The 26008-nt window shown below is 38.4% G+C and overlaps 1 long non-coding RNA gene across 4 annotated transcripts; it reads left to right on the top strand.

Annotated features, from left to right (window-relative positions):
• Positions 1–1656: 1656 nt before the first annotated feature.
• LOC103034285 (uncharacterized) lies at positions 1657–24369 on the top strand. Of its 4 annotated transcripts, none has more exons than XR_007439201.1 (8): positions 1657–2216; positions 17576–17613; positions 19574–19604; positions 19738–20145; positions 20269–20398; positions 20523–20737; positions 21578–21660; positions 23743–24369. It is a non-coding gene; the product is annotated as an uncharacterized LOC103034285 (long non-coding RNA). The 4 variants fall into 4 exon arrangements; XR_007439202.1 differs by lacking the exon at positions 23743–24369 and adding an exon at positions 21757–21952; XR_007439203.1 differs by lacking the exons at positions 1657–2216; positions 23743–24369 and adding an exon at positions 12660–12762 and having other exon boundaries at positions 21578–21955.
• Positions 24370–26008: the final 1639 nt, after the last annotated feature.

Genomic DNA, 26008 nt, shown 5'->3' with positions numbered 1-26008 from the left:
CTTCATATCAGAGATACTTGGACAAAATTCCTATTTTGATGCAAAAGTCAGACCTTCAAAAGTGTTTATCAATGTATCATGTTGAACTGAACAGGACTGGATAATGTAAGCTGGGCTATGTTAAGCTTACGTTAGCTTAGGCTAAGTTATGCTTATTAATTTTAATACATTTGTAACCTTTCTAATACAAAAGACCAGAGAGGCGGCAACTCTGAAAAGCTGCTACAACAGCAAACAATGAGGTGAAGGCCTGATGATGAAATCCGGACCCTTGCACTGAAAAAGCTCCACATGCAAAAAGGTTTAAAAGGACAGACAGGGACTCAGGGGCACAAACCACATGAGCTCAGAAAAAGATCCAGGGGTGTTTGACAATGAGGTCTACAGGCCTATATCACGATGTAGCAGATTAAGCAGTGAGAAGAGTTGAATTAGGAGGCTAAGAGTGAGAGGAAATACAAGATAAGACGAACTAAACTCCAATGGACCCCAATGTCCTGATTATCAGATAGCTGTATTCACTCAAGAACTACCTGGACAAGCTAATAACATAGGCTTCACTGCTGCTGCTGTGGCTAGAGCTGGGTGATATGGTGCAAATACCTATTTTTAAAGCCATTTTAACAGTAAATAAAATTTGGGCATTCTAACAAAATGTATCATCAGCATCAGATTCTTAAAAACTGCTGCTACCCCATAACAAGTACATTCAGGTTTATGTAAACTTTGCTGCACGCAATCCAATTAATCATGACTAATCAATCCTAATTAAGCACTGGCAATATCCAAAGTATGCTTAGAAATGTATACTGTGCATCACAGTAAAACATTGCTATCACAAAATTATCAAATATTGTTATGGTGCCCTGTGCTTTCACCATGCTGAAAAAGGCAAGAACAGAAGTGTTACTATTCACTCAGTGCTGCACTACTTCACTTAAGTCACAACGTAGAGGAACACAATTTGGGAAGGGACACAATTTGAATTCACAATGTTTTAAAAGTTATAAGATTTATTGTGCATGAAAAACTTTTGTTGTAAAAAGCGATATATAATAAAACTTAATTGAATTGTAATCACATCCAATTTACTGTAAAGGAACAGTTTGAAGTGATCGGTCGATTGGATGCATAATTGTTCCTTTTTTCTTCCTAAAATAATACAAATTTTTCAAGTTTTTCAAAAAACACTAAAAACATGACAGTTGTTATGAAGATTTAAACATTAGTGACGGTTTAAGAGGAGGCAGAGACTTTTGGAGGGGCAGGTGCTCAAAGTCAGGGGGCACATGAAGCATGAATTTGAAACACTATACAGAAACATACCTTGCAATATAACCGGTTAACTCAACCAGTTCATAAAGAATGTAACATGTGTTGAGAATTAAAAGGTTAAAACATTGTCTTATAATCATGGAAACGATCAATTAAGGGTTAAAACATTGTTGTCCTATAATCATACAAAATACTTAATGAAAAACCAATCAGTATAATCCATTAGTGATTTTAACAAGGTTTACTCAATATGTTAATCAATCAATATGTTACCTGTATTCAAAAGGGAATTATTTAGCACTTTATTCATGTTAGTGATCATATGTAAACAGACATAGTGCTCTTTAGAATCATATAACAAATGTAGTTTAATTAAGCCATCTGTGGTTAGTTAGACCTTGAAAGTGAGGGAGGTTGACCCGTCCCCTTAGACCAAAGATAAGGAGGGAACTTCTACTGAATTTATGTTGCCAGAGCCAGGCGGGAGGACAATAGATTTATTATACCGAAGACGTAGGTGGCAGGCAGGCACGGGGTCATATCACGATAGGATACAGTTTATGGGACCAAAGGGGGCTGGTCAACCTTCTTCACTCACACCATAGTGGGATGATCTATATAATCTTGTGTATGTCTTTTTGTGTTTGAACATTCTCCTTGACTCTCTGAGCGGAGCATTGTTCCCGGAAGATCTTCTGAAATAAACTGTTTAATTTGCTGCAAACTTGGTATCCTGACTCCTCTTGACTTCTCTACTCATCTCAACCATTCAAAAGAACTCAGAGGGAAACGCACTGGAAACGGCGCTGTAAGGGGTAGTGCGGCCTTTCCTCAACAATTTGGAGGCACCGCTGGGATGGTGAGATTTGGGCCAGAGAGGTTGATTCGGACCGCGGAGAAAACTGACTGAACCACAAGTCCTGGACGTCCTTCAATAAAAGGTAAGCAGAGCTTGTTAAAATCAAATTCTGCTGCGGTCCCAGTTAAAGTCGGTTTAGCGATTCCGCAGGAGTTGGTGGTACCTGGAATATCGTATTACGGAAATAGAGATGAGAATAGAGTATTACTGAAATTGGGATGATAATGGGACTTTGTGTGTGGCGCTTTGTCAGAGACAAGTAATTGGCCTGAATGGGAGTGTGACTGGGTCTAGTTTCTTAATTGGGTGATTGGGACGAGCCGAGAGGGCTCAAGTGTGACTGGGTTGGCAATTACAGGTACTTGCTCCCGTCAGGGACGGCTAATTCTAGAAGTGGGCACGGCTCGGCCGGCTGGTTTTTCTTTTACACCAGGAGTACCTAGCGTTGTGTTAAAGGAATAACACACAAGAATTTTCTCAGTGCGCCTGAGAAAGTCTTGGCACACACAAAGCATTGCTGTACATATGAGCAGAAGTTAAGAAGTTAAAGGATCTGCAGATAAATAGGGGCGGTATCCCCGGGTGGGCGGCGACCCACTGCTTGTGTGCATTGCTTATTTGTGTCTTGTCTGGGGTAAAACAATAAAAAAGGGTATACATGGCAGTATAAACTATACGTCTAATTTGAGTGAGTCTGTGGCCAGTCAGTGTGAGAGAGTATGTGTGTGTGGGTGCATCTTCTAGGGACTGAGAGTGTGTCTGACTTTGTGATTGTGTATGTGCGACTGACAGAGAGAAAAAGAAAAGGGTCTACGAGCATCTGTTACAGTAATTAAAAGTGTACCTGTGAGTGTGAAAGTGTGCGTGTCAAGTTTTCCAGAGAGAGAGACAGACAACGTGTATCTTTGTTTGACTGGGGGCTTGGAAACGTGTGTGTGTCTGTGTGATCGAAAAAGAGTGTGTGTGGCAGAGAGAAAGAGTGTGTGCGGTAGTCAACGAGAGTTTATGTGTACGTGACAGAGTGTGTAGGACAGGAGCCGTGAGCGAGTGCATGCGTATGGGTGTGTGTGTGATTGGGTGAGTGTACGAAGTCGTGTGTGAGAAGAAAATAGGAACGGACGAGTCCCACTGCAGGGGAGGAGTCCAAGGTGGAGTAGGTGGGTGGAGTTGGTCCAGCCTATTGATTTGGGTTTAGACTGGGAGGTTTGTTTTATTTGTAAATTAACGCTCGTGAGACATCATAGAAAATAGGGGATCAGTTCAGTAGGGAAATAGAGTAATACACAGTGAAAATGGGGAACAGAGGTGAACAGGGGGAAAAGGTTTTTATACAGGTGTCTTTGAGTAAGCAGATAGAGAATTTAATAAAGGGATTATGGGGTGGTTAGCAAAAAAAAAAAAAAAAAAAAAAAAAAAGGGGAGGCAGAATTGGGGACAAGAATTAGCTTAATTTTGGGGGAGCAAGGTATTGGACTATATCTTGTGGGCCCCAATCAAACAGTGACACATGTCTCTATATTCTATAAGCAAATCTAATAATGAAAAAAAAAAATAATAATAATAATTAAAAAAAAAATAATAATAAAATGACTGTGTGTGGCTGTTTCAGAATCGCTCCCTATTGCAGAAATACTAAGCCATTTGTTTAGGCCATTTTTTGCAATGCTTTGTCAAAACTGAGCAGTAAATTTTTTTCCTTATATAGTTCACTATTAATTGTATTATATTATAATAATAATGTACAGAAGATGTCTTCTAGAAATCCCAAAATATACTATGCAATGCAGTGCTGTTGTGTCAGAGCAGGACAAATAAACCTGGTTTATTGTTTGATTGTTCCATAATCAGTTCAATAAATAGAAAATGCTACATAGTGAATAGTGAATAAGTTAATGAGTGAGCCATTCCAAACACAGCTTTTGTTTCTCTTCCTTCTCTCTTTCTATTTATGTCTTATTTAGACTGAATTGAGTTCAGGCTCAGCTGAATGAGATCTATATAAGATACATGTAATATCTCATTTCTGGCTGCAGCATGAACAAAATCAGCTAAGCAATATAAAATTGTTTCATCTGCATAATGGTAAAGTTCGCAGTCTGAGAAGCAGAGCCAGCAATATAATTTATGTATATATTAAATAAAACTGGACCAAAACTTAACCTTGTGGTACACCTTTAAGGTACAGATGCGAAATCTGAATAATTATTCATTGACATGCACTGTTTTCTATCAACACATGGAATCACAACATACCATATTATTGTCCACACCTCGTATATTTGTTAGGGGGCAAAAGTAGACTATATCTATAGTCTATATTTATCTGATGGAGTACATTGAACAGTTTCTGTTGAGGGGGTTGGTGGGGAGGCTGCCGATGATGATGATATCACTGGAGGTGGGCTGAACTTATTTGAGAGTGTAGACACTAAAAGGAGCATGAGAGAAATAGTAACTGATTAAACAAGTGTTATGTGATCATGACAAGATGCAAAGATAACTAACAGTAAACATGGCTCACTGTGACCTGCCATACTGCTGATTGTTTGTAGGAGATTTCGAGACTCTGACAGAAGGCTGACCGAATTGAGCAGAAAAAGTTGCTCATTCGTTCATTAACGAGTAACATTTCACAATTTTTCAAACCATATACTGTATAGCTATAGAATTTGCTCCATGGCATGGTGCAGATTCATAATTTGCCCTTTATTATTCGTAGTGCTGAAAATAAAGTAAAAAAAAAATACATAGAAATCATGTATTTAAATGTATTTGTGCTTGACTATCCACTTTGTGCAGGACAGCAAAATTATAAAAGTTAAATATTTTATATTTATGCATATTATATTTAATTTGTGTGTATACACAAGTTCTAATTTGTTTAAATTTGAAAAGCACAATTCAATTTCCTTAATTAATACATGTTTTTGTTGTATTTATACTAATATAGCAAAATTATGTAAATAAGCATGTACATTGCATAGTTTTAGTAAAATAACATATGCCTCATTACCTCTAGAAACATGGGTGTAGGAAAAACCATGCAGCTCACTTGACAGTAAAATTATACATTTCTCTGATGCATTTTGCCTATGACAAAATAAGCATAGAAAAACAAAAAGAAGCCATAATTACATATAGACATAGAGGAATACTTTTCCCCCTCAGATCACTGTGTGCTTAATATCGTAGGAGACAGAGTCAGACACACACACACACACACAGGATGCTGCTCACTTCAGGAACTTCCTCAGTCATCTTGCAAGAATTGACCGTGGCATGCACAAATAAATACTGCTGCAAACATCATATATCCTGTATGTTTTTGCATAGTCTTGCTTCTCCTTTCTTTTGATCAGTTTTATCATTACCTCTCTCTCCAGCTCAACCATCTCTTCTACCCCTTCTCAATAATAAATTACACCACAGTACTTGAGATTTGAACAAATTCTAACAGACCCTAACCCTGACCTCTTAAAATAAATGCATTTTATTTTATAACTCACCTATTAAAATTCACTTTTTGCAACATTCTCTTGGCACTTTAATAAAGTAAGTATTGATATGATGTGTTTTAATGCACTGCTGGGTATACATAATGACTGATTTATAGTTCATAGGGGGCTAAGAGATTTTAACAGGTACTCAATAAAGTATTGTTTGTTAGTTGATCAGTTGATCAGTGAAAAACACAATTGTAGGCCAGTGATTAGGGTTAAGAAACTGCTTTAAACTACCAACATTACCCAGTGTTGCACTAAATTCTGGCTATCCACAACCTCCAGCACCCTCCACCCCCCCCATTCTGCATGTAACTGATATCTCATGTATTTTATCAACATCAACTAATGAGATTATTTGTTTAATGTTATGTAAAATGACAATCCTCAGAATTAACTGTGAAATTAAAGTGTGACCTGATAAACATTTGAGTTTAAGTTTGACTCTAATACTGTAAGATGTGGTAAAGTGAAGTGGATGCTACGGTAAACAAGTATTATGGATAACAATAATGTAGGGTGGCATTCATAAGGTTTTTATTTTAACTGATATAAACCTATATTAACGTATAACGTATATAAACATGGAAACATATTAATAAAGGCTTTTTTTAAAGCAGTGGTTGTCAACACTCAGCAGTTGAAATACTGAAAAAAACTATTATATACCTATTACTGGAATGAGCATTTATAAATAGTTATGTGTCTTAATCTTTTAATTGTATTGAAAAACTTGTAGTTTCATTCTGCTTTAAACATGCTGCCCTTTAGTTAAGTTTAACAGAGAAACTGCTTTATCATTGTAATGAAATCTAAACTTTTTGATTACGCATACAATGTGACTTGAGCATTATTATGTTCTTCATATAATTCAGGCAGCTCTACTTAAATGTAATAAAATGTAATAAAATAAAGTTGAATAATAATTTAATAAACTTTGTTTTCACATTTAGGCATTTAAAGGTGTCTAACGCTAAGGGTAATGCTGCAGTGTCGTGTTTTCCAGGAGCTCGGGTCCTGCACGTCGCCCGGCAGCTTCCTACGGTGCTTCGGCATCGCGGGGACCCCGGCACGGTCATCCTGCATGTGGGTACCAACAACACGTCCGCCTGGCGCAGTGAGGTTCTGAAGGAGCACTTTCGCACTCTTCTGGACACCGCTCGCAGGTCCGATGCCCACCTACCGCCGCGGGAGCCAGCCGTTCAGCCGCCTCTACGCTCTCCACTGCTGGCTGCGGGACTGGTGCTCTGCTAGTGGAGTTGGCTACGTGGACAACTGGGAGAGTTTTCGGGAGCGTCCAGACCTCTTCCACCTTCCTCTCTGGTAACATTGAGGCGGTGCTACGCCGGGACTGACTGGCTCTAACCAGTCATACCGGCCAGGTTAGTGGTCTAAGTAATGGGCAGTTTAGTAATATACATTGTTCTAATGATTTATCTTGCCACTTTCCTGTGCATAAGGCCGTGAGTTTTAATTATGTGCCTTTTTCAGATACAAGTGCATTTTTACCTTGTAGGATTGAGACTGTGTCTGTCCCCCGTGTCGCTCGAAACTGAAATACTCAGAAAATCTGTTTTAATAATCGTATTAAAATTAAAACAACAGCATCCGTCTCTCAGAGTACCAGCAGCGTCCGTATGAAACTAGGGCTATTAAATATAAGATCGCCTAGCACCAAAATCAGTTATTGTTAATGATATTATTACTGATAATCACCTTACTGCACTATGTCTGTGTGAAACCTGGGTTAAACCTGATGAATATATCGCTTTAAATGAGTCTACCCCCCCCCCAGGTTTTAGCTATTTTAGTTACCCACACAGCTCTGGTCGTGGCGGTGGTGTTGCCACAATCTATGACTCAATGTTAGGTATATCTCAAAACTCACAATTGGATGCTAAGTCGTTTGAAGTTCTTAGTCTTAAAGTAGCAGGCCCATCTCCTGCTTCCAAAGCGCAGGATTCATTTCTGCTTATAACACTGTATCGTCCTCCTGGACCATACTCAAATTTTATTAGTGAATTTGCTGACTTTCTAGCAGCAGTAATTCTTCTTTCTGATAAGATCATAGTTGTTGGAGACTTTAATATCCACTTTGAAAAGGACCAGGATCCACTAAAAATTGCATTTAAATCAGTTTTAGATGCTCTAGGCTTTAAACAAAATGTAATTGGCCCCACTCACCGATGTAGTCATACATTAGACTTAATTTTGACACTGGATATTGAGGCTGAGAATATAGTTACTCTTTCTCAACATGACTCAATATCCGATCATTATCTAATTATGTTTGAAATAGTTTTTAATCAAAATATCCTCCTCCCGCCCCGCTATATCAGCAAGCGTAAAATAACAACCGCAATTGCTAATGAATTTGTAAATAAACTCCCCAACTTAACCATCTCCCTTCTGTCCTATGAACATGATCTCGAGCACAAAACAGAAAACTTACAAACTGTGCTCCGCTCTAACTTAGACCGCATAGCGCCGACAAAAATACAACAAATCAGGGATAAAAAACTAGCACCGTGGTATAACGACCACACACGCACATTAAAACAAACCACTCGTAATTTTGAACGTAAATGGCGACACACAAAACTGGAATGTTTCCGGCTAGCATGGCAGCATAGTCTCACAGACTACAAAAAGCCCTAATTAAAACAAAATCCCAGTATATTTCATCGCTTATTGTGGAAAACAGGGATATTCCTAGATTCCTTTTCACTACGGTGGCTAAACTCAAAGGCAGTCAAAAACAAACTAGCTCCGTTATCCCTGCCGACATTAATAGTAATGATTTCATGAAGTTCTTTGATGATAAAATTAATTGCATTAGACAAAAAATTCAGTATCACTCCCAAAACTTACCTATAGATACAGATGAATGCTGCTCCAGCTCTGAGGCCTACCTAGAGTATTTTAGCCCGGTTACAGAAAAAGATTTACTTATTGTAATTAACTCATCAAAATTGACATCATGTATATTAGATCCAGTACCCACACAATTATTTAAACAGGCACTGCCAAAGGTGGGTAAATCGTTACTAGAAATAGTAAATTCATCTCTTAGCATGGGCTACGTACCCAATTCTCTTAAATTGGCGGTCATTAAGCCCATTATCAAAAAGCCAAATCTGGACCCCCATGAGCTTGCTAACTATAGACCAATTTCCAATCTTCCCTTTGTAGCCAAAATCCTAGAAAGAAATCATGTTTAACCAGCTGCGCTTGTACCTACAAAGTAATAGTATTCATGAGGTTTTTCAATCTGGATTTAGACAAAACCATAGTACTGAAACAGCTCTACTTAGAGTAACTATTGATTTACTTTCAGCTCTTGATAGGGGCAGTAATGCCATCCTTGTACTGCTAGATCTTAGTGCTGCCTTTGACACCATAGATCACGCTATTCTACTTGATAGGTTAGAAAATCTTATAGGAATTAAAGGATCTGCCCTCACCTGGTTCAGATCTTATCTGAGAGATCGTTTCCAGTGTGTTTATTTAAATAACGAATGCTCTTATCAGTCTAGAGTAAAATATGATGTCCCTCAAGGATCAATACTGGGTCCATTACTCTTTACTCTTTATATGTTACCGCTGGGTAAAATTATCAGTAGGCATGGTATTAACTTTCACTGCTATGCTGATGACACGCAACTTTACATATCTGCCAAACCCAATGAGGACCTGTGTCTAAATCAAATAACAGACTGCATTAAAGACATAAAAAATTGGATGAGACACAACTTTCTCTTACTTAATTCTGATAAGACTGAGGTCCTTCTATTAGATCCTAATATTGATAAAAACATAAATGTTAATACTGTAGACATAGACGGTCACTTAATTATACCTGGTAAAACTGTGAGAAACCTTGGGGTCATCTTTGACCCAATTCTCTCGTTTGATGCACACATATGTAGCATAGTCAAAACTGCATTCTTCCATTTAAGAAATATAGCTAAAATCCGCAGTATACTCTCTCTGAAGATGCAGAGAAGCTGGTACATGCATTCATAACCTCCAGGCTGGACTACTGCAACGCTTTGTTGGCTGGAAGTCCACATAAATTACTTCATAAACTCCAGCTAGTTCAAAATGCAGCAGCAAGAGTGCTTACTAGAACCAGAAAGTTTGATCATATTACACCTATTCTTTCATCCCTACACCGGCTACCTGTTAAATTTCATATAGATTATAAAATACTTCTCCTGACGTATAAATCCCTCAATGGTCTGGCCCCGCATTATCTACAGGAACTCCTTACTCCTTACAATCCGCCACGTTCACTCTGCTCCCAAGACGCTGGCCTGTTATTAGTCCCGCGTATTAGGAAAAAATATGCAGGAGGAAGAGCGTTCTTTTATAAAGCTCCCCAACTTTGGAATAACCTCCCTATTAATATACGGGACTCAGACACACTCTCAATCTTTAAATCTAGACTCAAAACATTTCTATTTGCTCAAGCTTTTGAGTAATGTCTCATTACAATTTTCTTCCTCTTACAGCTTATCCAGCAAATATAAACCCTGTCCTAATCATCTGCTTTCTCTTTCTCTCCCCATGTCCCGAGCTGCTGCTGCCAGTGCCCATCCCACTCCAGCAGAGTTTTATAAAACCATTCTAACCCCTTTTTCTTCCCTCCCCTCTCTGTTCTCTATCTCTATCTTTCTCACATGTGCTGAGACGGCTGGCCGGCCGGTCTGCCTGGATGTGTCCGTTTGTGGTTCCAGCTTTCAGGAATCAGCCCTGTCCTTCTACTCATCAGAATTATTACACAACCTTTCTAACTCCTGCTTTTTGTTTCTCTTCCTTTCCTTTCTGTTTTCTCTATCTATCTCTTTTACATGTATGGAGATGCCCTGTTCCTGATGTTCCCAGCCTGGCTCTCCACTGCCCGCTGTGTTGTTCTCCGGCTCTGCAACCCTGCACTGATTACCATTAACACACTCAGTATCTGTTTCTGTATTAGCCATAGCTCTATAGTTTGTGCCCATCACATTTTTATATTCATAAATTAGTACCTGTTATATTAGCCATAGCTCACATTAATTCTCTGTACTGTTTTGTTCTTTTATTTGTTTGTTGTTTGTTACTTGTTTGTACTGAGTGGGTCAACCCGAGTAGGATGGGTTACTCTGACTGAGTCTTGGTTCCTTCCAAGGTTTCTTCCTCTTAAAGGGAGTTTTTCCTTGCCACTGTGTCACCATAAAATTGGCATCTCTGTGGTGCTGCTCATAAGAGGCGTGGACCTGTTTTTCTTTGTAAAGCTGCTTTGTGACAACCTTTGTTGTAAAAAGCGCTATATAAATAAAATTGAATTGTTCTACAATGTAATTACAGTGTAATTACATTACACTGTACATATAATAAATACATACAGTAGAACCAAGTTTAATATTAATCAGAAAGACAGAACTGATTGTGTACTGAGGAGAGTTGTGGTACATTACTCCACTCTGCAGCACTGTTTTCCTGCAATTGAATAAATACATTATACAAGTTTAATATACATTTTCTTCTGAAATCAACACATGTCCTACAATATACATACAGCATATGATAATTAGTTTAATGATGGTGGTCCAAAGAAACCCCACCAAAAGTCTGACTTTTTTTTCTAAAAAGGGAAAGTGGTCAATATGTACAGTTGCAAGAAAAAGTATGTGAACCCTTTGGGATTACTTGGAATAATTATGTATAAATTGGTCATTAAATGTGTTCTGATCTTCATCTAAGTCACAACGATAGACAAACTCAGTCTGCTTAAACTAATACTACACAAAAAAAGTATATGTTGATTTTATTGAACACAACATGTTAACATTCACAGTGAGGGGGGAATAGTATGTGAGGCTAGGCTAATGACTTTTCTAGGTGCTAATTGTAGCCAGAATGTGATGAAATTGGATGTGTTTTGATTTTGCTGTTTTTAAGAAGCATTGCTTGATGTGAATCAAGCCTCACACAAAAGAGCTCTCAAAAGACCTACGTTCAATGGTGGATTTTCATCATCAATGGGAAAATAAATTTCCAACTTAACCAAGACATTCTGCAGGAGAACTTTAGACCATCTGTCCACCAACTGAAGCTCAACAGAGGATAGATGATGCAACACGACAACGACCCAAAACATAGAAGTAAATCAACAACCGAATAGCTTCAATAGAAGAAAATACGCCTTCTGGAGAGTGCTGACCTCCTCAACCCAATAGAGATGCTGTGGCGTGACCTCAGGAGAGCGATTTACACCAGATATCCTAAGAATATTGCTGAACTGAAACAGTTTGGTTAAGAGGAATGGTCCAAAATTTCTCCTGACTGTTGTGCAGGTCTGATCTGCAACTACAGGAAACGTTTGGTTGAGGTTTTCGCTGCCAAAGGAGGGTCAACCAGTTAAATCCAAAGGTTCACATACTTTTTTCACCGTCACTGTGAATAAAACCATGCAAACATATATAATTTTTGTGTGGTATTAGTTTAAGCAGACTGTGTTTGTCTATTGTTGTGACTTAGATGAAAATCAGAACACATTTACTGACCAATTTATGCAGTAATCCAAGTAATCCCAAAGGGTTCACATACTTTTTCATTCAACGGTGTATTAATACAGTAGTCACCTATTGTTTGTGTTAAATACTCATACATAAAAAAGTTAACATGCTACTTTATTTCACTCTCAGAACCCAATACCTAATAATACCAACACATATATGTTTCTATTAACAAAGCTTACAAAAGCATCTGTTATGACAGCTGATGTTTCTTATAATAAGTTTTATAAATGTTTATGTATACTGTTTTACACTGGGTTATGCCAGTTTTTTAAAGACTTGGTGCGTGACAAGTGTTTCCAGTTTATGCCATCTTTTGACTGTTAACATAAATTCTTAATAATTACTTCAGTACTGCTTCATAAATATATGTTTAATGCTTGTATATGTGCTATGCAACAACTGCCTGTGTGATGATGGTGTGTTCACCTAAGGGGTCTTTTTTTTATTTGAGTGTCACTTTCTTCCTGTTCTATTTGTACACGTGGCAACCTCCATGTTGTAGTCACCATTTTGGTACCAGCCAGGGCATTGAGCCGACATTGGTTGTTACAATGGCGAGCAGAAGGTAAAATAAGTTACTTTGTTTACTAATACTTTGATGTTTAGTCTGAGTTTTGCAATGTTTTCAGTTTTAGGAGTAGAATCAGTTTACTGAATTACTAGCTGACTAGCTGAAAGTAGAAGTGGAGTGGTGCCTGTGAAGCGCTTACTAGCACGGTCACTAAATAAGTGAAATGAATGAAATGAGTCATTGTGAGAGATGGGGTTACAACACGCTATTACATTTCTCTTTATGTTTCACTTTCCTTTGATATTTTGCAATGCCAGCGTGAAACCTTGTAGCGGGTTAGGTGAGTGGTTTTCATGACATGAATCAAAACTCTAGTGGGAGTTTTCTTCCACTAAAGGTCATGACATGAGATTTAAGTCATTTCCAGTTCTGTTTATCTGCCTCTAGGCTTTGAAAAACATAGGGGAGCTTGGATTATGCTAACCAGGCTGCTAGTCATGTTAGCGTTTTTGTCTGACGCCGTTTTTTTAGTAGTCTATGTGTGCTGTGTTGTGTTGCTGGTGATTTACCTTCCTACACATTTGGTGATGGTTCTGCTCAAGCAACTCTGATTTAATTTCAATAATCAGCAAATCAGCTAATAAGTTTTACTTGCGTGAGAGCAAAAAAATCATCAAACTACACTAAATTCCATTCTTCAGGTTTTTGTCCTCTAAACCAAAACATGATGTGTAATGTTTTTTTTTGGGCAGTAGGAAATAACTTTACTCAAATTGTATTTACATTCATAATACTTAGGCAAAATTTACAATTAAAAAGATTCTACATACAGTGCCCTCCATAATTATTGGCACCCCTGGTTAAGATGTGTTCTTTAGCTTCTCATAAATTGAGTTTTGTTCAAAATAATATAGGACCACGATGGAAAAAAAGAGTAAAATACAACCTTTAACTCAAGTGAATTTATTCAGTAGGAAAAGAATCCCACATTAAGAAATAATTATTTAACATCAAATCATGTGTGCCACAATTATTAGCACCCCTGATGTTAATACTTTGTACAACCCCCTTTTGCCAACAAAACAGCACCTAATCTTCTCCTGTAATGTTTCACAAGATGGGAGAATACAGAAAGAGGGATCTTTGACCATTCCTCTTTGCACATTCTCTCTAAATCATCCAACGACCTGGGTCCTCTCCTCTGCACTCTCCTCTTCAGCTCACCCCACAGGTTTTCAATGGGGTTGAGGTCTGGGGACTGAGATGGCCATGGGAGGAGCTTGATTCTGTGTGCGGTGAACCATTTCTGTGTAGATTTGGCCACATGTTTAGGGTCATTATCTTGCTGAAAGACCCAGTGACGACCCATCTTCAGCTTTCGGGCAGAAGCCACCAGATTTTGTTTTAAAATGTCCTGGTATTTTAGAGCATTCATGATGCCATGCACCCTAACAAGGTTCCCAGGGCCTTTAGAAGAGAAACGGGCCCACAGCATCACTGATCCCCCGCCGTATTTCACAGTGGGCATGAGGTGCTTTTCTGCATACTCAGCTCTTGTGTTACGCCAGACCCACTTAGAGCATTTGTTGCCAAAAAGCTCTATCTTTATTTCATCTGACCAAAGCAGACGGTCCCAGTTGAAGTCCCAGTACCGCTTAGCAAACTCCAAACGTTTGCGTTTATGATTGTGAGTGAGAAATGGTTTCTTCCGTGCATGCCTCCCAAACAGCTTGTTGGCATGTAGATAGCGCCTGATGGTTGTTTTGGAGACTTTGTGACCCCAAGAAGCTACCATTTGTTGCAATTCTGTAACAGTGAGCTTTGGAGAACTTTTTATTTCTCTTATCATCCTCCTCACTGTGCGTGGTGGCAAAATAAACTTGCGTCCTCGTCCAGGCTTGTTTACCACTGTTCCAGTTGTTTTAAACTTCTTAATAATTCCTCTGACAGTAGATATGGACAGGTGTAGGCGAGTAGCGATTTTCTTGTAGCCATTGCCTGACTTGTGAAGGTCAACACACATCTGCCTCACTTGAATGGTATGTTCCTTTGTCTTTCCCATGTTGAAGATAAATGGCCTCTGTGTCACGTCATATTTATACCTCAGGGAAACAGGAAGTTGTGAATTACTAATTAAATGTTCCTACATACTCTGATCAACTTCGTAAACTACTGTAGAAGTGACAGAAATACTTTTATTAAATTTATTTCCTAAGAATTGTTAGGGGTGCCAATAATTGTGGAACAGGTGATTTTATGAAGAATAATTATTTCTTAGTCAGGGATTTTATTTCCCCCTTAAAATTTACTTGAGTTAAAGGTTGGACTTTACTCTTTTTTCCCATCGTGGTCCTATATTATTTTGAACAAAACTCAATTTATGAGAAGCTAAAGAACACATCTTAACCAGGGGTGCCAATAATTATGGAGGGCACTGTATACTTTTTACAACATTCATGCTTCATCTTGTTAAAATAGCTTTCATTGTGTTGAATTAAAATTAATTTTGAACTATATAATAAGGCAAAAAACATACAAAATATATATAATTATGTGATTTCAAAGATTGGCTTATTTTTATATATAGGCCATTCCACCGAATGGGTGGCATTTCCCAGTTGTAACTTTTAATCTAATAACACATGTATTTAACTATTCAAAACATGTACTGGTTAATCTCAGGCAGCTTTACTTTTTTTTTTTTTTTTTTTACATGGTTTCTAAGCCAAAGATGATTACAAAACTCATGTGACATTTTAAAAGCATGTTTAAAAGCAAGTCCACTAATTCCTTAGATTTTCTCTCTAAAAAAGTCTTTATTTTAAAGAAATGGTGGACTGCATGTTTAAATAACTGATATTTATGACAAAAAAAAACACTCTGTTAATGGCACTCATCCCTGTTACTCGCAACTATTACTGTTACTTTATATGTTTTGAGTAACAGGAATTAACGCAAAGGAATTCGTTTTTAACATAGAATTAGCAAAAACAAATATAGCTAAATGGCAGCTATGCTAATAGCATGAGGACACTGAGTACATTCTAATGATTTTCCCAAAATGTGTATATAAAATAAATAAACAAATAAGAGCTAAATATGAATTTATGTAACAGGAATAAGTCACATCAATAGACAAACACAGTCTGCTTAAACTAATACCACACAAAAATATATATGTTTGCATGGTTTTATTGAACACAACATGTTAACATTCACAGTGGGGGGGGGGTATGTGAACCCCTAGGCTAATGACTTTTCTAAGAGCTAATTGGAGCCAGGATATGATGAGATTGGATGTGTTGATTAAAGCTGCCCTGCCCTATAAAAACACACACCAGTTATGAGTTTGCTGTTCTTAAGAAGCATTGCTTGATGTGAATCATGCTTCACACAAAAGAGCTCTCAGAAGACCTAACTTCAGCGGATTGTTGTCATCAAAGGGGAAAATGAATTCCAAAGTTAACCAAGACATTTTGCAGGAAAACTTAAGACCATCTGTCCACCAACTGAAACTCAACAGAGTACAGATGATGCAACAGGACAACGACCCAAAACATAGAAGTAAATCAACAACCGAACGCCTTCAACAGAAGAAAATACGCCTTCTGAAGAGTCCTGACCTCATTCCTGTTACTGGCGCTCATTCCTGTTAATGAGCAACAGGAAAGGAAAAATTAAAAGCGCTGGCTTGTCTTTTGTGAAAAAAGGGAAAGAAAATCGCTCGGTTAATGCCGTCTGACAGCCAGAACGGTAACTTAACCAGCCAGGCAAGGCTAAGCTAAGTTAATGCTGAGCTAAAGGAAGCTACGCTAATCTAACCACAGTCCAGCCGGCATGCCAACCAACACCACCCAGCAAAACTGGCAGAAATGCTCAAAAAATGTGCAGCGTTCACCTGAAGATGACTCCACGGCGCGAGGAGGAGAGTATTAGCGTTATTTCACGCTCCTAATGTTACCATACACCGTTAGTCAAGTTTAAGGCCTATTACAGTTGTTGTGGAACTACTTTTTGGCAGAAGCAATCACAGTATAAAAACACATCATATTTATGAAATCTTAATAATCTTGTATGCACCGTATACATTGCTGTACACAAGGTCACGGGTGGGAATGTACACATGTTGGTAGTGTTTATGGAACACAGTCCGTAAGTTGCACTGGTTAAAATCCCCATCGGTGATGAAGGGGGCATCAAGCCGAGCCTTTTCCCGCATCTCTGTAACCGTTTATGGAGCTACATTATTAACTGCTGCAGCCACCTGTGGGCTAAAACCACCAAACAACACATTCTTCCTCCTCGACCTCCGAAACAAGGGCTTCTATCTATTTCAGTCTCCAACATTTCGCTTCTTTGCGGTGCGTTCCTCCGTTTTCTCTGTCAGTATAAATGTGGAATCCCATTGAGTGATTTGCATGGACCTTAAATGGGTAAATGTGGGCGGTACGGAGGCGTAAGTCACCTGCATTAGGCAGAGTCGCCTGCGCACATTTATAAGCAGGTTGTGATTTATAAATCAGATTTTTGGGGGCGTACACCATTTCCTGTTTTTTGCACGTGCGCACATTTTCACTCCAGTAGCTACGCAGAGTTTTATAAATGAGGCCCCTGGTTATGATAGTTTCCACAAACAGTAAATGAATCTACAGTGAGTATATGTAAAACATACTGGGCTGCCAATAGTGGAGTTACTGGCTCTGTGTGACTATGTGTGATTATGATCTGCTTCTATATTCTATATTTTCTATAAGCTTAAACATAAGTGGAGAACAGGTTAGGACAGATCCATGTTAAAATTGCAATCTAAGTACGTCTAAAACCTTTCACAGGGTAAAAATTTACCTATTTCTTTTATTTTTGACAGTGAGTTTTACAAGCATGAACATGAACGTCTTCTTAAAGGTAAAGAAATCTGAATCTGACTACTTCACCATATGTAATATGTGAGAAACACTATAATGCCCATTTTTAATCCATTGGGGTTTAATATAATATTCACTTACCCTTTGCAGCTATAATAGCTTTACCTCTTCTGGGAAAGCTTTTCACAAGGTTTAGTAATGTTGTTGCAGAAAACTAAGAGGTTTTTCTTATAAAGTATAAAAGAAAAAGTACACCGTTTTATTTTAAAAGAAATAATGTTTTCACTTGGTTATTTAAGATGCTGAAGCTCAAATGGAACATTTTGTTCACAATATTTAACCTCTGTTCTTGGAAAATGTGCATTGTTTTAAGTTGTTTATACTTCAGAAAAAAATAATAATTTCAATTTTTTTTAAATTGTGTGTTAAAATTTAATTGTGATCTCAAGATCTTGAATCAAATCGTGAACTGAGTGTTTTGTTACACCCCTACTGTACACTGTTTATAAGACAGCACCTTTTGTCTGAACTCACCCATTTTTCTTGTGAGCAAAAGTAAAAAGAATATAAAGAAGTAAAAAGAATATAAAAACTTGCATGTAAATTGCTCACTCTAAGTCAAAAGAAATCTTTCAAAAGTAAAAAAAAAAAAATAATTCTTGCCCCAGACAAACTTATTTGTAGTTTTGACAGTGTGATTTGGGTCATTATCTTGCTGCATGAAGGATCTCCCAGTCAGTTGGGTTGTATCTTTCTTTAAAATAGCAGAGAAAATGTTAACTGCACTATACTGCCATCATGTGTGACAACACAATCATCAGTCCACAGGCTTGTGTCTGTACTTCTTGCTAATGAGTACGGTGGCCGAGAAAGCCCAGCGCAGTGCAAATTGAAAAGCGCTGCAAAAGCACAAAACACATCCATCAAAATTACAACACAGGCGCAGCAAATAGAAAAACGCGCTGCAACTAGAAAAACGCGCTGCAAATAGAACCACAACACAACGGAAGTGAGTCACAACACAACGGAATTTTCCCGGGGGACCTGTACCAGGTACTGTACCAGCTAAGCTGCGTCTTCAGTAACGTCTCGGACTTCACTATGTGTACAAAGGACAATAAGTGGCAAACAAGGCGTTTTGTGAAGCAGAACTTTTAATAAACATAACTTACTTTTCAGAAGCTTGTTTGCCACTTATTGTCCTTTGTATACAGCTGGTACAGCATCTTTTAAGGTCCCCGGGAAAATTCTGTTGTGTTGTGACTCACTTCCGTTGTGTTGTGGTTCTATTTGCAGCGCGTTTTTCTTTTTGCAGCGCGTTTTTCTATTTGCTGCGCCTGTGTTGTAATTTTGATGGATGTGTTTTGTGCTTTTGCAGCGCAATTTTCCCGGGGACCTTAAAAGATGCTGTACCAGCTGTATACAAAGGACAATAAGTGGCAAACAAGCTTCTGAAAAGTAAGTTATGTTTATTAAAAGTTCTGCTTCACAAAACGCCTTGTTTGCCACTTATTGTCCTTTGTACACATAGTGAAGTCCGAGACGTTACTGAAGACGCAGCTTAGCTGGTACAGTACCTGGTACAGGTCCCCCAGGAAAATTCCGTTGTGTTGTGACTCACTTCCGTTGTGTTGTGGTTCTATTTGCAGCGCGTTTTTCTAGTTGCAGCGCGTTTTTCTATTTGCTGCACCTGTGTTGTAATTTTGATGGATGTGTTTTGTGCTTTTGCAGCGCTTTTCAATTTGCACTGCGTTGGGCTTTCTCGGCCACCGTAAATGAGTGCTTTTCATCTTCTACTGATTGTGGTATATTGTGGTAACTTCACTCCTGCCCCCTAGAGGTTGTTGCTGATGTTACTTGCAGTTGTTATAGGGTCTTTTTTACAGCACTGACCATGTCTGTATGCCAAAATTCCTGTCATCAACTGCTGTGGTTTTCCTTGGTAATTGTTTTTGTTTTTGTTTTGTTTTTTGTGCGTGACTATGTGTGTGCTTTCTTAGACGCTGCTGCAGTCTCAGCAGAAAATATGAGGTCAGTATTAATGCTATAAGCTTATTTTAAAGGAGCATATCTTATATGTGTTTTAAATCTGAGATTTACTGCAGTTATTTGATGTAAAACATTACCAAATGTCTTTAATGTCTTTTTTCTTTCCTCTTCCCAGACCTGATTTTCAATGTTGGAACAGCTTTAGTATAAAAGCTGGTGGTCGCTATGGACAGTACCAGTTTAGAAACACATGTGTTCTTGACTCACTCCTTGTTGGACTTCACATTTGTCACAACAAACATCCAAAATGTCGAGAACTTATTCAAATGGATGCTACACTTAATGCAATTATGATATTTTTAGATGCAAAAAAGTATAATGAGGCCAGATATCTTTGGTTGATTTACTTAAATCTATTGAATCCAAGTTGTAGATTCAAAATATCTGAAAGAATTGATTTTAGGAGTGAGGTCAAGGACCATTTACCAGTGTTTAGAGACCTGGTATGTTCTAAAGAGCATTTTAGTGGAGATGAAACTCCACTTCATGGATTGGATGATATTCTTCATCAAAGCACCAAAAGGTAAATCATTTATAAGTTACATTTTTACTATTTCTAAATTATTAACAAATTTCAAACAACTGTGTAAATGTGTGACATTTAATATAAAATAGTGAATAAATATATCATAATCTGTGTTAACAGAGCTTTTGAACCCTATGGAAATGTTATGCCTTTGGGGATGAATTATAAAGTCCCCAGTGTTATACTGCTGTTCAAAGAGGATGGACTGCATACAGCCCCCCCCAATTTATGTCACTGATATGTATGAAAGGTAAGTAATAAGAACAATATGTGTTGAGAAAGTGTAATGTACACGTTCACATAATTGTGCACTGTACTGAATGTTTCTATAATACATAGTTGCCACCATGTTTGACAATCCATTTCTCTCTCAGGACCTTTACACTGCAGTTTCTGCTTGTGTGGAAGAAGCAAGTGTATGAAAAACACATGGTTGTGTGCTGTAACATGGAATATAGATGGGTCCTGTATGATAATCACCCTGATGTACTTCCTAAAGACTTTAACTACGACTTAGAAGATTTTAAGAATGATTACCCTGTATACCTTGCTTGTTATGTCAACATCACACAACCTGGTCACAGCAATGGTAGGCCAACTCTGTATGTTGCTAATGAATGAATGAATGAATGTGATAGTTCTATTATATTATTTAATACAAATATTATAAACTATTTTAAATGTAAATATTCCATCATTATTGTGTAGGTGGAGAGAAGTCAAGTTGGACAGTCAGTGTGGATCTTATAAAAATAATAACAGTAGAACTTCCTCTGATTATAGCATTAAACTGCATGAATATGAGCTACAATAACAGCTATAGATAACAGCTATTTTACAATTAGAAGAAATTCTTAAGTATTAGCACTGAGTACCGTGTATTATTTTTTACAAGAGAAAATTGTATTATATCAAAACAATTCAATATTTTTTATCTAAATGGAAGTATTTATTAATATATATATATATATATATATATTGTTGTTGTTGTTGTTATAAAAGGGGAAATTCACACCTAAATTAATATATATATATAATATATATATATATATATATATATATATATATATATATATATATAAAGTAACTAAGATACTTTATAATGCAGTAATTAGTAATCATTAATCAGACGACTTTCCTAAGGTAACTATGCCATCACTGCAATTATGGATGATGTGGCTCAGTTAGATATAATATATTTGTCTCTTTATATATTTATCTATATTATACCAACCTGACATTCATGTATTTGAATCTTAGGGTGCTTTTACACCTGCTTTCACAATCTGACTCCTGACATTCAGGCTTGTTATGCAGCAGTATGGACAGGATTGCTTAGACTGGGATTTCAATTATTTACTGTAACAGTAGATTAACCCTTATTTATGAGCAGAAATGAAAGGAATCTGGGAATAATGTGATGTTTTAGTGACTGACGTTCCAGTGGCTGAAGGAGGAGTTGGAACATCAGTATGGGCCTGGGAGCCAGTGTAAAAAAACACCAGACACCAGGTGGGTAACACTAGCAAGATAACTCTAAATTTGCATTATTTTCACTGACAAAATGCATGTTTTCTTAGTTCTTGCTTTCTGTTTTAATTCTTATAGTGACACATCCATCACATCACAACAGCATTACAAAGCAAAAACAAAAGCTTTGAACACAACGGCATTAATGGAGAATGCAAATACATTAAATAAATGTAGCAGAATTACACAAATGCTGCATTAATATATATATATATATACACACACACACACACACACACACAAATGAATAATAAAAAATAAAGTATTAATAGTCCTCCGAAGAGGGGGGGTGGTGGCGGGCCCAAAAAAAAAAAAAAATCAAACATCAAACATAAACAACCACATAATAATAAAAAAAGAAAATTATTAATTCATCCATATATCCATTTTATTCCGCTTATCCGGGGTCGGGGCGCGGGGGCAGCAGCCTAAGCAGGAAAACCCAGACTTCCCTCTCTCCAGACACTTGGGCAAACTCATCCGGGGGAATCCCGAGGTGTTCCCAGGACAGCCTCCCAGTGGGACGTGCCCGGAACACCTCACCATGGAGGCGTCCAGGAGGCATCCTAATCACATGCCCAAGCCACATCAACTGGCTCCTCTCGCTGTGGAGCAGCAGTGGCTCCCGGATGACAGAGCTTCTCACACTATTTGTAAGGGAGAGCCAAGAAACCCTGCGGAGGAAACTCATTTTGGCCGCTTGTATCCGTAATCTCGTTATTCATCCATAGATGAGGGTAGGAACATAGATCGACCGGTAAATCAAGAGCTTTGCTTTTTGGCTCAGCTCTCTCCTCACTACGACGGACCTGTACAGCGCCCGCATCACTGCTGACGCAGCACCGATCTGTCCATCCCCTCATTCCTGAACAAGACCCCAAGATACTTAAACTCCTCTACTTGAGGCAGGACCTCCCCCCAACCCAGAGAAGGCATTCCACCCTTTTCCGGCTCAGGACCATGGCCTCAGCCTTGGCGGCACTGATTCTCATCCCGGCCACTTCACACTCGGCTGCGAACTGCTCCAGTGCGAGTTTTAAAAAAAGTTGTAAAATGCCCCCGATGTCCATGCAACGTTGCAGAGTCGCGATATCCAGCACAACCCTACAACATCCAGAGCCTTAAGGAACTCTGAGCGAATCTCATCCACCCACGGTGCCTTACAACCAAGGAGCTTTTTAACCACCATGGTGACTTAGGCCCCAAGGTCCCCGCTTCCTCAATGGAAGGCATACTAGTAAACCACTATAAATAGTGCTGGTGGAGTACTGCCTCCCAAACCCCTCCACCCACCCAGGACGCCGCATGTTGCTTGGACAGCCTGTACTCGTCAGCTGCTTCCGGAGTCACACGGGCCAAAAAGATCAGATAGGACTCTTTCTTCAGCCTCAATATCCTCAACCTCCCCCGGAACGTGTTTAAAGCTTTCCCGGAGATGGGAGTTGAAGCTCCGTCTGACAGAAGAATCTGCCAGCCATTCCCAGCAGACCCTCACGATTTGTTTAGGTCTGATAGGTCTGACCGTCATCTTTCTCCACCATCGGAGCCAACTTATCACCAGGCAGTGGTGATGGACACAGATCAAATGACACGACAACAAAGTCGATCATTGAACCGCAGCCTAGGGTGTTCTGGTGCCAAGTGCACATATGGACACCCTTATGCTTGAACATGGTGTTAGTGCCCACATGAGCATTGAAGTCCCCCAGCAGAACAAGGGAGTCCCCTGGAGGGGTGCTCTCCAACACCCCCTCCAAGGACTCCAAAAAGGGTGGGTAGCCTGAACTGCTGTATGCTGCATAAGCACAAACAACAGTCAGGACCCAAAAGGGTGGAGGGAGGCTACCCTCTTGTTTACCGGGGTGAGGCCCCGAGATGGGGGGCAACAAGTATGCCGACCCCAGCTTGGCGCCTCTCACCAGGGGCAACTCCAAGAAGGAAGAGTGTCCAACCCCTCTTAAGGAGATAGGTTCCAGAGCCAGAGCCATGTGTTGAGGTGAGCCCGACTATTTCTAACCAGAACTTCTGAACCTCACACATCAACTCTGGCTTTTTCCTCTCCAGAGAGGTGACATTCCACGTCCCAAGAGCCAGCTTCTGCAGCCGAGGATAAGACCGCCAAATCACACCGATGGTGAGCCCATGGGAAGGGGGCCCCTGTCTCCTCTTCAGGCCTGCATCCGGGCAAGGGAACCACACTCTGCTAATGTTTACATTCTCTGATCTACATTAGACCAATCAGTACTCATTCTTGTATCTCTTTACCTTTCTCCGAGATAATGGCTGCCCACCTATCTGGCCTGGCAGTGATGGATGGTCAACCCTCACCTATTCCTGTTACCCACAACCGACCTGCTCATCTGTCCAGCCGACACTGATGAAAGTTGGACCATCAGGCGTTACTGTCACCCAATACAGATCAGCTGCCCACAGTGACTTTTTATTAATAATGTATAAGTAGTCTGACCAGTGGTAGGATGGTACCCCCCTTTATATAGGAGCCTAGGTTCCTCCCAAGGTTTCTTCCTCCTCCAGCTCTGAGGAAGTTTTTCCTTGCCTCCGTTGCTCACTGGGGGGTTTTATGTTTTTGTGTGTCGTTTAATCCATTATTATGCTGCACATTTTATGTAAATCTGCTTTATGGCATCAGTTGTAAAAAAGCACTATACAAATAAAATTATTTATACACCATTTCTGGATATTCTTACATTAAAATGCTGGTGAAGAGGTTCAGTTAATTTCTTTACAACTTGATAAAAAATTAATAAAAGAAGATTTTATGGTATGATAGATGTACTGTTATATTTGGGTAATAATAAAATTAAATAAAATGAATATGTTTGGGTGCAAAATGCTATAACTTTTAGGACATTCAATCCAGCCTACATTCTCTTGTGGAGCATGAACTCTTTGTACATGTTTTGTTACTGGGACCCAAACAGGCCCTATCATTACAGTTCAACTTAATTCCCCATCTCGATAGGGTAGTAGCCTACTACTCAAATGGAACCCCAGTGTAACACCTTCAGGTCCCATCACTAACCCTGATGGTGCCCATCACTAACATACAAATGTGCGGCAAACATTGAACCCATGAAAAAAACATGAAAAAAAATGCCCTTGTGGGCATTTTGGGCATGGGAGTACAGTGATTTCAGTTAATTTGTGGATAAAATGTAGACACAGGGATTATATGAGAACATTTTGAAATGCTTTGATAATACTTTGATATTATGTAATTATGAAGCCAAAGAAATACTAAAACTGTATATAAGTACATTACTTAAAACAAAGCTCTAAGTGAAAAAGACAAAAACACACATCAACCACATAAAAGTAAATAGTTTAATGTGTAAAAAAGCAAAGATTAAAATGTCATTTTATTTGTTTTGCAGTTGATGCTGCAGTTAGAGCATGAACCATTATTAAAAACATTTTTTTTTTAAATCAGAAAATAGTTTCAATTAAAAGAAGTGCTTGATTTAATTTAATTTAAGTATAATATTTTTATCTCATTTGTTTAACTGTGTTCTACTGGATCTACCTTTAGGATTTCTGATATAATCTGATTATGTTTTAGGTCATATTTATGCAGAAATATAAAACAGTTGAAAGCATTTACAAACGTTCAAGCACCACTGATGAATTGATTCATAACTTATTATGAATACAGGATTCAACAAGTAATTGACTAATGGCTAATACGTGTCCAGTAGAGGGCGGTCTAGTCACAGGTAATATACCGTGATTCAGGAGGAAGATTCAAGCTTCAGGATCCAGTAACTGAAAGGGAAAACAAGATTTAATGGCCAGTGAAAAGTAAGGTTTAACATCAGTCTCAACATAAACAGCAGTCATAATTGCTTACAGCATATGCACTTTTATTATTAACTAAGTTTAAATCTAATAGCACAAACAATGATCTTATATTGTTAGAGACCCAAACATCACTATAGTGTGCATAAAAGTTTGTATAAAGCTCTACTGTAGCTCAAGAAGGGTCAATTTTAAAGCACCTCACGTTACTCTAAAACAAGGGGCCCACATTGTAGACCCAAAACTGTTTTGGATTAGTGGGATGCTATGCAATAAGAAAATAACAAAGTGTTGCATTGTAATAATTTGTCAATTTATTATAATAGCTTAATTTGGAAAGCATGAAAACTATGGAAAGTATGGAAACTTAGCATATTCAGTGCAATGTATAATGTAATACATGTTATAATGAAAGGCACAGTTGTTATTTTAACGTGTTTTCTTTTTTGCATATAACATATTTTTGCACTATAAGGCCCACCGGATTATAAGACGCACCATTAAACATCTATTT

This window comes from Astyanax mexicanus, chromosome 1 (genome assembly GCF_023375975.1).
Source record: "Astyanax mexicanus isolate ESR-SI-001 chromosome 1, AstMex3_surface, whole genome shotgun sequence".
Taxonomy (NCBI): Eukaryota; Metazoa; Chordata; class Actinopteri; order Characiformes; family Acestrorhamphidae; genus Astyanax; species Astyanax mexicanus.
This window is presented reverse-complemented; position numbering and strand designations above follow the sequence as displayed.